The following is a 15,922-nucleotide window of genomic DNA, read 5'->3' as shown; positions in this document are numbered from 1 at the left end:
ATCGGATACAAACAAGCATGGGTACACGAATTCATTTATCTATTGTGACGCTCAGTTATGTCTGATTTCTAATCATCATGCTGTCTTTCTCGTAGTCGGCGTCACATAGTGGCTAGGCTTGCTCGGACTTCCAGGCATGGTGTATGGCCCACAAGGGCAAGGCGACGTCCGACGTCTCCTTCAACCTAGAGGACCCGCCCGAGGCATACACGAACCCGAGCGTCCACTCCCGCATCAGTGAGTACACTAAGGTGGCGAGGTCGCTCCATGGGTTAGACCACGATCCAAGCACCCATGACTTCGATGGAGAGGCCGTCATGAGGGCGGGGCAAGGCAAGAAGCATGGGCGGTTCTGGCTTGGCAACGGCGTCATCGACACGGCCTCTACTCCCTCTCTCTCCCAAATCCAAGCACGGAGCACGAGCGAGAGCCCGGCCATTCGCACACGGCTGACCGCTGCACAACACCGGGTCGACACACTCGAGGTTATTCCTGTTTTACTCGTCATACATTGATCTTTACACACCTTAATTAGCTTTGCATTACTAAAACATTGGAGTGAAATATTGCAGGCCTGGCTGGAACAAGAAATGAGGCAACGTCAGGAGCTGGAGGCCGGGCACTAGAGGATGGTGGCCCAGCTGGAGGCCGAGTGGTAGGCCCAGGCGCAGAGACTGACGGACATTACGGAGTTCCTACAAGGGCTTGGGCAATGTGTGGGCTTCTCTCTGCCAGCTAGGCTGTTGGTTCTACCTCCGCCTCCGCGTCCTGTAGCTCCAGCTACTCCTGTGAGTATGAAAGTTTTTTACTTTCGCTTGTGCTTTGCTTGTATGGCCTCTACCTTCCTACATTAGCTATCCAAATAATCTTGTCTCACATGCAATCTTTTCTCCTTTGTGCAGTCTCCATCTGATGGTGGTTCGAATAATCCACCTCATGCACCTCCGAATGATGGAAGTGGGCTTTCACCACAGTCGCAGTGGCCGAGATAAGTGCACATTGTATTTTTTTCATTTGTTGTTCACTTGGTGATGGACTTGTGATATACTTGTGATGCACTTGTGGACTTTGATGGACTTCAGGATTTATTTGGATGGACTTGAGCACTTATTATTATATATGTGATATATATTATGATGGATGTGATATGTGCGGATGGATGTGTGGATGGATGAGATATATATGTGATGAATGAGATATATATGTGATGGATGATATATATGATTGTATGAATTTATTTGTCATGATGGAATGTAAAAAAAATTAAAAATTGCCGTTTTGGGTCACTTTGTCGAGTGTTGCACTCGGCAAAGGACCCTGTTGCCGAGTGCCATGGTCACAGCACTCGGCAAAGCTGGAAAAATGGGCGCTCAGAAAACCATTTTTCCAGCTTTGCCGAGTGCCATGACCATGGCACTCGGCAAAAAAAAATTTTAAAAAAATTCAAACTTTGCCGAGTGCCAGCAAGAGGGCACTCAGGCAAAGAATTTTTTTTAAAAAAAATTCAAACTTTGCCGAGTGCTGGCCAGAGGGCACTTGGCAAAGAATTTTTTTTTAAAAAAAATTCAAACTTTGCCGAGTGCCGGCAAGAGGGCACTCGGCAAAGAATTTTTAAAAAAAAAAAATTCAAACTTTGCCGAGCGCCGGCCAGTGGACACTCGGCAAAGAATTTTTTTTAAAAAAAATATAAAAATCTTTGCCGAGTGCCTGCAGGGTTGGCACTCGGCAAAGCCACCGTCAACGGGGCCGGCACCGTGACTGTCGTTTTTCTTTGCCGAGTGCCCCCAGGGCTCTCGGCAAAGCCTTTGCTGAGTGCCCGATAAAAGATACTCGGCAAAGAGGTCTTTGCCGATCAAATTTTTGCCGTGTGTTTTTTACCGAGTGCCGCACTCGGCAAAGGCTTTGCCGAGTGCAATTTGGCCTGCCTCAGGCACTCGGCAAAGAACCTGAATCTAGTAGTGCCTGTAGATTGTTATAACTAAGGTTCAACCTTGTAAGCAGTGGGAGGTCTCCCAGACTGGGTGGTATGGGACCTTCAAATTTATTTTCTTGTAGAAGAGGCAATGTCAATCCAGAAAGTTCACCAATAGAGGACGGTATTGGGCCAACAAAGTTTTTTTTTGAAACGGAAAATCAGGCAGGAGAGCTGCCGACTATCAGCCTGTTCGTTTCGGCTGAAACGATCATGGATTATTACTGCTAGCTGGTTTGGTGTGAGAGAAGAATATTGTTCTGGCTTATAATCCACGATCGTTTACGACCAAGCGAACAGGCTGTATATTAAAAAGGAGAGACCCAGACTGGGTAAATACAACGAAGCAACAAATACTCCCTAGAGTCAAACAACCACCACAACAACAACAAAGAGAAAAAACTCGGGCCGATTGGATTGGGACCTCAACACGCACCAAACTCAAACTCAAAGAGAGAGAAAAAAACTCTAGACGGTCGGATTGGGATATCGACACGAACCGAATAGAGCCGAAACTCAAGAAGACGCACACCGCACCGCCTCCAAACCACCATCAACCGGTCACCACATTGTATCACCATCCCCCGGACGACGAAGACGCCAAGACAAAACGCCGCTGTCACAGCTCACGCCGTCATTGCCGACGAAGTCCCACACCGAGGTAGCCCGCTACGAAGCAGAGCTAGTCGCCGCAGGCGGCTGCAAGCCATGTAGCCGTCCCGCAATCGAATCTGCTTGCGCCGCCTCTGAAGACGTTGTCCACGCCAGACGAACCACTACCAAGTAGGGCTAGCCGCCGTAGTCCGCTGCAAGCTGCCGACACAATCATGAGCGGCTGCCACTAGCGCTCACCAAGTCAACCCCGATCACCGAGATCCATGCGCGCACCCTGTCGCTTCCGGCAACCTACCCATCAATTTGACCTTGTAGATTTTTCAGGTTTCCAACCCACCCATCAATTTGACCGTTGAGATTGTTATAGCGCAGTTCAAGTTCAGTTAAGCCAGTTAGGTTTCCAATGCCGGTGGGAACTGTTCCAATTAAGTCGTTTGTACCAAAAGCTAGCTGTTGAAGTTTGGGTGACAATTTGCTAATAGAATTTGGTATAGCTCCTTGAAACTGATTTTGACTTAGTGTGAGACTTTGCAGAAAACTACAATTACTCAACGTGTCTATGAATTGCCAGCTTTGGCTATCATTTCCTACGAGGTTGTTTCCCAAAAGGCTTAGAGAAGTGAGCATCCCATGTTTACCAAGAGAACTAGGAACTTGGCCCGTGAAATTATTGAATAGTAAGTCCAATTCTTGTAGCCCTGAAATATTGCCTAACGAAGCTGGGATTTTACCTTCAAAACTGTTGCTGCATAAAAATAGAAATACGATATTAGGGAGCATATCACCGATGTCAGATGGTAATGTGTTCCCTATCATATTGTTACTTAGGTCTAAACCTCGGAGAGAAGAACGATTTATCGCTGTTATTCCACCTGATAGCTTATTTCCACCGAGGGCCAAATAGAGCAGATGTGGCAATTGCCACAGCTCATCGGGAATGCTACTCATGAGCTGATTATCACCAAGAGCGAGGGATGATAACCCGCTAATGTTTGTCAAGCTTGGTGGGATCATCCCAGTGAGATTGTTTTCGTAAAGAAATAAAGTCGATAGATTGGAAAGAAGACCTATACCGAGGGGGATTTCACCTATTAGGGAATTTTCGGATAGGTCTAGAAAGTTTAGGTTGGAACAATTTGTAAGGGTATCTGGAATGATCCCTTGCAACGAGTTCTTTGCCAGAACAAGTTGTTGCAGTTTGTGGAAACGGTTCAGAGGAGGCAGCTCGCCGGACAAGCTATTTAGGGACAGGTTCAGAGTTTCAAGGAAGGTTAGGTTTCCGATGGATGGGGAAATTGGACCAGCCAAGCCTAAGCCGACGAGGCTCAACACCGTGACTCGCCCTAGGTGCTTTCGGCTGCAGTTGACACCCTCCCACTGGCAATGAGGAATGCTGTGGAGTTCCAAGTGCTTAAGGCTCCTCTTGGATCGGTGACGGCCTGCTTGAAATCAAGCAAAGCGAGCATGTCGGTGCTGTTATCAGGGATCGTCGAGCAACGAGCGTTGCTGACCCCATAAGACAGCAGCAGCAACGTTAATAGCATCGCCATAGCAAGTTTCTCTGGTTGATCGGCAGCTGCGAACACTACGTGATTTGTGACGAGTGAACGTGATTCGCGTCTTAGGTTAAGTGTGTGAACTAACCATGGTGTGAGTTGGGTTGTGCAACATATCTCTTGGCTTGTTGTGCGCAGGTGTGGAGCTTGAAGGTGGTGGTTGACGGCGAGGTGAAGGTCAAGTAAGGACGTGCCGTGCTGATAGACTGGGAGCGGTGAAGGCCGGACGTGAGGCTTGGACCGAGGGACCAAGAGGCCGGGTGACCAGTCGCGGTGACTGACATCTGGGAACATCGACAAGCGCAAGTATACATGGGTGATGAAGACGGCGTCGACCAAGTCAAGGAGGAGGACGATGGCGTCGTGGCACTTGACGGAGGCCGGACACGCATCTACATGGAGATGTAGATGGCATCGGTCAAGTCAAGAAGGAAGGCGAAGGCGTCAAGCTTGGTGGAGGTCGGACACGCGTCGACATTGAGGGGTTTGGTGATTTCCGCCTCAAAACCATCGGAGTACAGTTTGCTGGTTTGGGCCTCAAAATCAGACGTGGACGGTTTGATGGGTTGAGCCTCAAAACCAACTACTCGATGGTTTCGCGGGTTTGTTCCGAGGAGCAACGGGGCGGCACGTGGCGGAATCACGGAGGTTACGTCAAGGCGAAGCAAATCGGAAGCGTGGCCGTCCGATCGACAGAAAAGGAGTTGGACCATAGTGTCCTCAGACTAGGTGGTTCGCTCTAAAAATATCCAGGAACAAATGAGGAAAGTGTAATAAACCCGTAAATATGAGATGAACGTTTATTAATTTCCTCGTTCTAGTCTCCCTCCTAAGATTTGTTTTTTAGGTCCACAAATTCTAAATTTGTGTAAAATACTGTGAAATTCGAGTTGGGAAGTGAGATCGTAACCTCACCGTGTCCTCCTGGATTTGAAATCATGGTGTCGTGATTTTGTTTTTCGCGTTTTGGTTTGTTGTTCCTCGTTTTGCCGTTTTTCCTCAAATCGGAGCTTGTATTGATTCCAGGCGATGATTTGTTTGGGATAGGTTCGTGCTAAGCTGAATTTCATTTGTGCAAATTTTGGGAATGAATCATGGTGATTTGATCGAGTTTTGGTTCGATTTTGGCTGTGCCCTTTTCTGTTCGTGCGTGGTGCCGGACTCTGTTCTTCTCAGTTGGGCTTCAGTTCGTGCGTTCTTGTTTCGAGACAGGTGACCTCCGATGAGGTCTAGCCTGGCGTGGAGCACCTGTTGTCGTCGCGCCCTATAGGCTTGGTCCTGGAGTCCTGCGTGCAGCAGTTCGTGTTTGATTTCGTTTTCTCTTAAGCAGAGCAGAGCTCGCCTCCAGCGCTGTGCGCTCCCAGCGCACCGAGCGGGTGCTCGCTCGAGAGGCCCCCGTGGCCCGTTCGTACAGACGCTGCAGGGAGGCAACTCACCCAGGCTGTGCCGTGCGTCTCTCTCAGTCGCAGTTTGCTCAAGTGGTCACCGGACACACCAGTGTTCACCTCCCCTTCTCTTGGCGGTGCACCGCCCTGCACCAGGCGGTGCAGCTGTCCGGTGCCCCCTGTCTCCCTGTGAATTTAGCCGATTGAATTTCCGGTCAGGTTTATTGTTTCTCTTGTATCTTCTGCGTTTGTTCTCTGAATTGAGTTTCGATTTTTGCGTTGCCTTCATACCGTTTCGAGGCATCTATCTAAGTACTCTTATCACCTGTTAGCTTGGGTATTTTAGATTCGGGAACTTACTTCTTCTCAATAAAAGTTGGGCATCCCATTTTCTGCTCCTCGATTCGATGTGTGCTCTCGCTCGGATTGTTTTGTGGTATCCCGCTGTGTTCTTAGGAAACATCCACTCACTCATTTGGGTCGTGGATATCACAGTGTATATTTCGTGTGTTTGGCGGTGATTTTAGGACAGCGGCCAAAAGTTTCGCGAGAAATTTTACGGCTCCCATTCACCCCCCCCCCCCCCCCCCCTCCGGTCGCCGTTTTCAGTCCTTCAATTGGTATCGAAGCCGGTTAAGGATGATTCTACCTTAATCGGTCCGTGATCCGTGAAGGCGACATGGAGCGCGGTTCCGGCAAGGCGCCGTTCTTCGATGGAACAAACTACCCCTACTGGAAGATCCGCATGTCTGCGTATCTTCAGGGAATAGATTGGCGGGTCTGGGAGATTTGTGAGGATCCTAACTACAATGTGCTTGTTGCTCGTGTCGATCAGGAGCAGATTGACCAACACAACGCAAATAGCAAAGCTCGTAGTATTCTCTTTTTGAGTCTTACGCTTTCTGAGTTTGAGCGGGTCTCTGATTGTACTACTGCTCGAGAGATCTGGGTGAGGCTTCAGAGCTATCTCGAGGAAACCGCATAGGTTAAAACCAGACTCTTTGAGACGTATAAGCGTGAGTATGAGAACTTCTCTCAGTTGGATGAAGAGTCTGTCGATGCCATGTTTTCTCGCTTTCTATCGATTGTGAACAAGATGTGGCCAAACAAGCCGCAACTGCCTTATGATGATCATGAGAGGGCTCTTAAGTTACTATATGCCCTAGATCGAAAGGTTTGGGATGTGAAGGTGTCCGCTATCATTGAGTCCGCTAACTACGACACCCTCACTGTGGATGAGCTTTTTAGCAAGCTCAAGTCCACCGAGATCGACTACCAGACTCAAACTAAGATCAAGAATCCCTCTGCACCGACCATGGCTTTGATCTCAGGTATTGGTAGTTCAAGTTCTTTGACTAACTCTTCACAAGCTTCTTTCGCTTTGTCCTCTTTGGTGTCTGTTACAGAGGAACAGATGGAGGCACTTGGTGACGACGCGCTGGCGTTGGTCATCAGCCGGTTCTCGTGGTTTCACAACAACCGCCTGAACTGCCAACACTGCGGTGGCCCGAAGGATGGATGCTTTGGCTGTGGAGACCCCGACCACTTTGTCACGCACTGCCCCAATAAGAACAAGCGCAAGTACACTTCCGGCAAGCATGACATCCATAAGCACAAGGACAAGCGAGGGTACACCTCCGGCAAGCACAAGTCGAAGAGAGGATTCGATAAGGAGGCGATCAAAAAGGAGTACCTCAAGAAGGCCAAGGCTCGTGATGCCTTCCTCGACTCTCTCAGCGATCTTGAGAAGGACTCCATCAACGGCGACTCCTCGACCTCCAGCGACAACGAGTCTAAGCGCAAGATCAAGGACAAGTTAAGTGGACTCTGCTTCCACACCGACACCACCAAGCAAGGTTTTTGCACCATGGCTCTTGGTGATGAGGTGGTGAGCAGTGATGGAGAGGCACCCAACGACGATGACACATCTCAGGTACCACCTTCTGCTGATGAGCTTGCTGCTAAGGTTGAGTCTTTGAGCGTCGCTTTGATTAGCTAAGATAAGTTGCTTAAGTGCGCTGCTCGTGAGAGAAAAGAGTTTAAGGACAAGCTAGAGATTGCGCTGAAGGAGCTTGAGGAATCTAAGAAGCCTGTTGTAGTAGTGTCTAACAAGACCAAGTGCAATGAGTGTGCTATTCACATGTCTAACCTTGCTTCCTTGCAAACCAAGTATGCCTCTTTGCTTGATGAGAATGATGAGCTGAAGTCTAGGCCTGTCTTGTTAGGTGTGTGCAAGTCTTGCTCGGGCTTGCAATCTGAGTTGGCAGAGAAGAATGCCAAGATCTCTGCTCTTGAGAAGGCTAGTTCAGATAGCATAGGAGTTGTTGAGTGTGCGTATTGTGAGACCTTGGTGCTAGAGCTTGAGTCCTATAGGCACGATAAGATGAGAACCTAGGAGGACAACACATACCTTCGGTCCATCTTGAACTAGGTTTCCTATAATGAGCCATAGTTGGGCATGATGATAAGCCAGTTTAGGCTGGGAACTGGTACATCAGGTGTAGGCTTTGCTTTAGGTGGGAAGGGTGAAAATCTCTATGGCAAGGTTGGTGGGTATAGTGGCCTGAACCCAAGTGAGAAACCTTCCACTACTCCTAAATTGATCAAGATCACTCCACCTATGCCCACTGAGCCTATTGTCAAAGATGGAGTGTTTGTAGAACCTCCAAAAGTTACACCTTAGAAACAAGTGTGGGTACCAAAACCTAACTATCTGAAGAACCCACTTGATACTCTACCAAACATCTCTGAGGATCCCCTTCCTAAAGCCAAACAGCTACCAAGAGTGAACCATACCCACAAGAAAGTGAACCAACAACCACCCAAGAGAGAGGTGAGGTATCACTATGACTACTGCCATAGGGATGGTCACCTTGCTAAGTTCTGCTTTAGGGGAAAGAGAGATGAGTGGCGAGAGTACGAGTTGAACAACCGGAACATGTACCGCCCACCCCATGGCTTACATGTGCCGCCTATTTAGATGCATAGTGCTAGGCCTAGAGTGCAATGCCTCAAGGTGCTAGGCCTCAGGTTGCGGGACCATGCGATGGTCGTGCCCGGAGAGGTTCAGGTTGTGGTCAATATGACTTTGAACCCCGTGGCGGTTGAAAGCATCTAGGCCCCTAGTTGGGTTTCGATGATTAATGACAATACGTGATTACTATGACTAACGTGTGTTTTGTAGAGATAATTAAGTTAGGTCATGGTAATGGCAATTGATTGGGCAATCATGGTTGTCATGCCCATACGATGGAAATCATTTCAGTTTTCAAAGGATGGACGACAAGATTAAGGATGGACTAGTTCTAAGTGTCATTTGGTGTTGAAGAGACACTTAGTGTAGTTTAGGACTTTATTTTTCCTTTGACCATACTATTAAGGGGGGTATGGATTAGTAGCTTGACCTAGGTGAGTATAGTGGGTTAGGTGTGATGCACACTTGTCAAATCTAGCACTAGATAGCTTAGGAGTAGCCCTAAGATCAATTGGAACAAACTTCATTCACATATGATTTCGAGTTGGAAGTGAATGGAGGGTCAAATGTTGACCGAACACTGAACCGGTTAAGATCGGACTCTGGCAGTAGAGTCTGGTCAGTTCATTTGATCAAGGAGAAGTTGTCTGGTTGTGACCGAACGCTGAGTGAAAAGTGATCGGACGCTGGGTGCCAGAGTCCGGTCAACTCCAGTAAGGTTCCAAACAGGGAGAATCCTGATCGGACGCGTCCGGTCAGTGCTGACCGGATGCTGGTCAGGTTCTGATTACTGACCGGATGCTAAACACCAAAGTGACTAGACTCTGGGTGCCAATGTCCGGTCAACATCAGTAAGGGTCCAGAGAGCAGTTTTCGTGACTGGACGTGTCTGGTCAATGCTGACCGGACGCAGGTCAGAATCCAGTCACAACTTAACGGCTCTATGACGGGTAGAACTTACCGGAGCATCCAGTCACCTTGACCAGAGCGTCCGGTCACCCCGCAGAATGCTGACGCAACCTCCTAACAGTTAGTTTTGAATGAGGGGGTATAAATACTTCCTCCATTCATCCAAGGGAGGTCTCTTGCCCATTTCAATAGCTGAGAAACACCCTTGAGAGTGCTTAGAAGAGCAAGAGCCTAGTGAGGTGATTGAGATTTGAGAATCCAAGATTAAGGCATCATTAGTGCAAGGAGAGTAGCAAGTGTGCATCCACCCTTCTCATTAGGCTTGTTGTGGTCAAGTGAGAGTTCATGCTTGTTACTCTTGGTGATCGCCATCACCTAGACGGCTTGGTGGTGATCGGGAGTTTGGTGATCATCCGGCGGAGCTTGTAGATGACCCAACTCAAGTTGTGAGCGGTTGTGGGTGATTCACTGTGACAGAGTGTCGAACAATTAACCCGTAGAGAGCACTTGATCCTTGCGCGGATCAAGGGAGAGCTACACCCTTGCACGGGTGCTCCAATGAGGACTAGTGGGGAGTGGCGACTCTCTGATACCTCGGCAAAACATTGGCGTGTTCCTTCTCCTCTCTTTACTTTAAGCATTTACATTTGAGCAATTCAATTTTTGTCTTTACATTCTTAGAATTGCAATGCAAGAGTAGGATTGGAACTTAGGTTGCAAAACTTTTATGCGGTAGAACATTAGAAACATATTCTAGGCACAAGGGGTGAAGTAGGCTAAGTGTAGGGTTTAATTATTGCAAATAATTTTAGAATTAGCCCAATTCACCCCCCCCTCTTGGGCATCTTGATCCTTTCAATTGGTATCGGAGCCTCGTGCTCACGTATTTAGGCTTAACCGCCTAGAGAAAGATGTCTCACGAGGATGGACCTCCTCCTATCTTTGAGGGAGATGATTTTTCTTATTGAAAAATCCACATGGAGGCGTACTTAGAAGCTCTAGATGTTGGAATTCTTAGAGCCGCCTCTCAAGGTTTCCCAAAACCTAAGGATCCCACACATCTTCAAGGCGATGAGGTTAATTATGAGAAATGGAATGCAAAGGCTAGAAACACTATCTTTAGAGGCCTTTGCAAAGATGTGTTTAACCATGTGAGGAACCACAAGGACTCCCATGCACTATGGTCGGACATTTGTGCGCTCCATGAGGGAACAAAGAGCGAGTGTGAGGAACGCTATCATCTTGTCATGAAAAAGCTTAATTCTTTCAAGATGCTTCCTAAAGAAAGTGCAAATGAAATGTACTCACGCTTAAATGTTCTTGTAGAGGAAGTCAATGGGCTTGGACTTACACAAATGCAACCATCTGATGTTGTAAGAAAGATCTTGAGTGTCCTCACCATTGACAAATATGGACACATTATGACCGTGCTTCATCAAGGTGATCTTTCCACCTCTACACCAACTCAAATCTTGGGAAAGATCAACGCTCATGAGATGTATATGCACATCACACCACAAGATGGCTCTTCCTCTAACAAGAAGAAAGACAAAGACTTGGCATTCAAGAGTAGCCAAGAGAAGGGCAAAGCAAGAGTTGAATATGAGAGCTCAAGTGATGATGAAATTGATGATGCAAGTCTTGCTCTCATGGTGAGAAGAACTGCCAAGATGCTAAAGAAGCTCAACAAGAACGGTATCAAGTTTGATGACAAGAAAAAAAGTTCTTCACTAGCAATAGAAGGAAGCCAATCTCCGAGATAGATTGCTATAATTGTGGAGAACTTGGTCATCTAGCTCATCAATGCCCCAAGCCAAAGAAAGACAAATACAAGAAGAAGAACAAGGGCAAGAAAGATGACTCAAGTGATGAAGATGAAGATGAGAAGAAGAAAAACAAGCAATACAAAAAGAAGGATGGCAAGAAAAAGGATTTCCACAAGAAGAAAAATGGCAAGGCATACATCGTCGATGATTGGCTCATGGATATTGATTCATCAAGTTGCTCATCCGATGATGATAGTGGGAATGAGAATGTAGCCGCTATTGTGATTGACTCATCATCATCTTCACCGACACCACCGCCACCATCCTCTACACACCTATGCTTTATGGCTAAGGGTGAACGAAAGGTATCAAATGATTATGATAGTAGTGGTGATGATCATGCTAGCAATGATGATAGTGATAGTGATGATGAATTTGAATCACCGTGATCTTGTTAAATTGCTAAATCAATACACTAAGATCATTAGAAAGTCAAGAGGTAAGAATGAAAAGCTAGAACTTAAGAATGACTCTCTTTTAGCTAAATGTGACATAGCGGAAAAGACTAGTGTTGAGCTTAGAGAAGCAAATGATGCTCTGTCATCTAAACTCAAGGAGCTCAAATCTTCTAAGAAAGAGCTTAAAGAAAAACATGATAAACTTGAGGGGATACATAATGAGCTCATCACTAGCTACAATATGCTAAAAGAAGAGTATACCAACCTCAAGGTTAATCATGATAATCTTGTTATCTCTCATGAGTTTCTATCCAATAAGCCACATGATGCTACTAACCATGTTGTTAAGATTGATATAGCTACATCATGTGATGATTTGATCATTGAGAGCATTGAGCAAGGTTCTAGTAGCAAAGGCAAGCAAGTGGTTGAGTCCGACAACTATGATGAGTATGTCAAGATCAAGAATGAGAATGAGAAGCTTAAGAAAGATCTTGAAGAGCTATCAACCACCAACACTATTGTGATAGAGAACCTTGACTATGATAGTGATCTAATTCTTGAGAATGAGAAGCTCAAAGAATAGAACAAGAGACTCAAGAAAGAGAAAAATCATGATGAGCTCAAAGAAGAGAATAAGAAGCTCAAGTTAGAAAAAGGACATCTCAAGACCGGGTTGAGCAAATTCACAAGGGGTCAACATCTTCAAAGTGAGCTACTCATGAACACCGTCATGAAGATGGATAGAAGTGGAATTGGATACTTGGCACATCAAGAGAAGAAAGCTCAAGCTCAACACCAACAACAACACAAGTCAAAGCCAAAGCCAAAGAGGTGTTTTGAGTGTGGACAAGAAGGTCACTTTACCCATGAGTGTCAAACTCCACCACCACAACCCTTGCCCAAGCATGCTAGACCCTTTGCTTTCAATGCTCATTACATGCTTAGAAAGGACTATAATGGAAAAATGAAAATTATGTTCTTAGGACCTCCCAACAAGAATAGGCCTAAGAAAATTTGGGTTGCAAAGTCACTTGTTGAGAAAGTCAAGGGCCCTCAACAAGTTTGGGTCCCTAAACAAGCTTGATCTCTTGTGTGTAGGTGAACTACAAGACCGGTGGAAGTTATTGGATAATTGACAGTGGGGTTGCATTCAGATCTCAGAGGGTTTGCTCCATTGAGTCAGTTGTTGCAGCGATAGGAGAGCAGATCCGCTCTCACCTTTCTTACCTATCGGGGTTGATGGACTTACTTGGATGGACTGGCTGATATGTACCATCTTGGGTCCATAAGTTCTATGCTACACTTTGGATTGACCCGGGCCACAGGTTCATACACTTTGCTTTCAGAGGTCGTGACTATAGGTTGATGAGCTTTAGGGTCAAAGAGATACTCAGGATTCCAGAGTCACCCATCCACCTTCACGAGGTGTGGTATGGTCAGACAAAGCCTCCTAGATGCCCTCACGGTGGTCTTGTGCCACCCACAGACTTGGTCCGACCTTGCTTCACAGAGCCTTTTGGTGAGGGGTCAAGCAGGACACCCAAAGACCTTACTCCTATAGCTAGGATACTTAATGCTATCATGAGGAGGACCCTACTCCCGAGGATGGGTTATCGCGAGGGACTGACTCGCATTCAGCTATGGTTGGTGAACTCTCTGATCCAGCAGACAGTGTTTGATATCTGGGATGTCATACTATCAGAGATGGAGGATACTCTTGCAGAGGGGTTTAGAGGTCACAGACAGCTATCTTATGCTCACTAGATCACATTCTTGATTCACAAGGCAGTTACAGTGAAGTCCCCAAAGACTGTGGCCGAGTATACAGGAGCTACTACAGAGTTTCCACCATATAACATGACTTAGATGCTCCACCACAGTGTGGCAAGGACACCTAGTTAGCTGCACCGTCGCCCAGAGGTGCCAGAGACTGTATCCCAGCAGGATGAGATCATCAGAGGCGTAGCAGTGATAGAGGAGTAGCTAGATGCTCAGCAGGAGGGTATGGTCGAGAGCGACCCTAGTGATAGTTCAGATGATGACTACCAGGCTATCCCTTAGATGCCTCCTCGACGACATGATAGTGAGGCTAGTGGCTCTAACTCAGCTCCACCATAGCCACCATAGACAGATCCCGCTCTCCTTGCTATTCTTGAGCAGATGAGGTAGGATCAGGCACATTAGGCCAGGAGACCGTAGCTGCCCTTGCACAGGTTCAGGCCAGATAGGATGAGTTCTAGAGACAGCAGCAATAGTAGGCCATGCAGCAGTAGCAGCTCCTTATCCAACAGCAGTTACTCAGGTTCATGCAGCATGTTGTTACTGCTATTGGGTCTGCACCGCCATAGCTTACACCTCAGCTCGACTAGCCTGTCACCACTACAGTGACTCCATCTATATAGCCCAGTGGGCTTCAGAGTCAAGGACAACCAGCTACATAGTTTGCTTCACCGACAGAGCAGGTGTCCTAGTGGTTTGCTTCTCCAGTGCCAGCCTAGGTTCCTTCCTTCACACCTATCGTTATGGGTTTCACTCCAGCTCAGAGCTCCTTAGTACTTATGACTGACACCCTAGTTTCTAGGAGCCTCAGTGCTACATTCAGTGAGTTGATAGGGTAGCCAACACCGCTAGAGCTATGTGTCCCTACTCCCACTACAGTTGCTCTTGTTACTGGGACTATAGAGACGCTCCCTTCATTTGTTGCATCATCAGAGCCAGTTGCTATAGTGGTACCTACAGAGTCATAGGTCGCACCAGTTCCACAGCAGACCCAGACCGCTTCAGCTTCACTTCCAGTGATAGAGGATCAGACTGCTCAGAGCTCCAGATCAGATGATGATGCTACCTAGTTTTAGATCGCTCATCGCACCTCAGCGCCCAACTCGTCTGCTCTAGCCCCACCGACAGACCCTTAGGTTTTGTTGCTCGATGCTAAAGGGGGAGAGGGATTGAGTATGATTAGATCTAGGGGGAGCGATATATCTAGGGGGAGCTTAGCTTATTTATTACATTTGGCTTTTTATGTGTGATACATTATTATGCATTCATGTTTAATTCCATGCATCAAACTATATACATATAAGTGTGATATTTATGTGATATGTGACATGTGTGCTCTCTACTTTGATCTTTATATGTGTCATGTCACTTCATTATGCTCATTTGGTTTGCTTCCATATTTTACTCTGATTCAAATGAGCTTTATTTCTTGTACTCATGCTTATTTCATATCTATTGAGTACATCATGTTGGCTTGGGTCATATAAGCATGTCTAACTCTTTTGTTCTTATTGTCAAAAGCTTATATGAACCAAGCATGTTGAAAACCTCATCTCTTTTACATACTCGAGGTTGTATTGTTATCAATCACCAAAAAGGGGGAGATTGAAAGCATCTAGGTCCCTAGTTGGGTTTCGGTGATTAATGACAATACGTGATTACTATGACTAACGTGTATTTTGCAGAGGCAATTAAGTTTGGTCATGGTAATAGCAATTGATTGGGCAATCATGGTTGTCATGCCCATACGATGGAAATCATTTCAATTTTCAAAGGATGGACGACAAGGTTAAGGATGGACTAGTTCTAAGTGTCGTTTGGTGTTGAAGAGACACTTAGAGTAGTTTAGGACTTTGTTTTTCCTTTGGCCATACTATTAAGGGGGGTATGGACTAGTAGCTTGACCTAGGTGAGTCTAGTGGGTTAGGTGTGGTGCACACTTGTCAAATCTAGCACTAGGTAGCTCAGGAGTAGCCCTAAGATCAATTGGAGCAAACTTCATTCACATATGATTTCGAGTTGGAAGTGAATGGAGGGTCAAATATTGACCGGACGCTGAACCGATTGAGGCCGGACGCTGGCAGTAGAGTCCGATCTGTTCATTTGATCAAGGAGAAGTCATCTAATTGCGACCGGACGCTGAGTGAAAAGTGATTGGACGTTGGGTGCTAGAGTCCGGTCAACTCCACTAAGGTTCTAGAGAGGAAGAATCCTAATCGGATGCATCCGGTCAGTGCTAACCAGATGCTGAATAGCAAAGTGATTGGACTCTGGGTGCCAGTGTCCGGTCAACATCAGTAAGGGTCCAGAGAGCAGTTTTCATGACCGGACGCATCTAGTCAGTGCTGACCGGACGCAGGTCAGAGTCCGATCACAACTTAATGGCTCTATGGCGGGGAGAACTGACTGGAGCATCCGGTCACCTTGACTAGAGCGTCCGATCACCCCGCAGAACGCTGATGCAACCTCCTAATGATTCGTTTTGAATGAGGGGGTATAAATACT

At 46.7% G+C, this 15,922-nt stretch overlaps 1 pseudogene; it reads right to left on the bottom strand.

Annotated features, from left to right (window-relative positions):
* Positions 1 to 2,183: 2,183 nt before the first annotated feature.
* Positions 2,184 to 4,427, bottom strand: LOC136470356 (LRR receptor-like serine/threonine-protein kinase EFR; annotated as a pseudogene).
* Positions 4,428 to 15,922: the final 11,495 nt, after the last annotated feature.

Source organism: Miscanthus floridulus, chromosome 8 (genome assembly GCF_019320115.1).
Source record: "Miscanthus floridulus cultivar M001 chromosome 8, ASM1932011v1, whole genome shotgun sequence".
NCBI classification, from domain to species: Eukaryota; Viridiplantae; Streptophyta; class Magnoliopsida; order Poales; family Poaceae; genus Miscanthus; species Miscanthus floridulus.
This window is presented reverse-complemented; position numbering and strand designations above follow the sequence as displayed.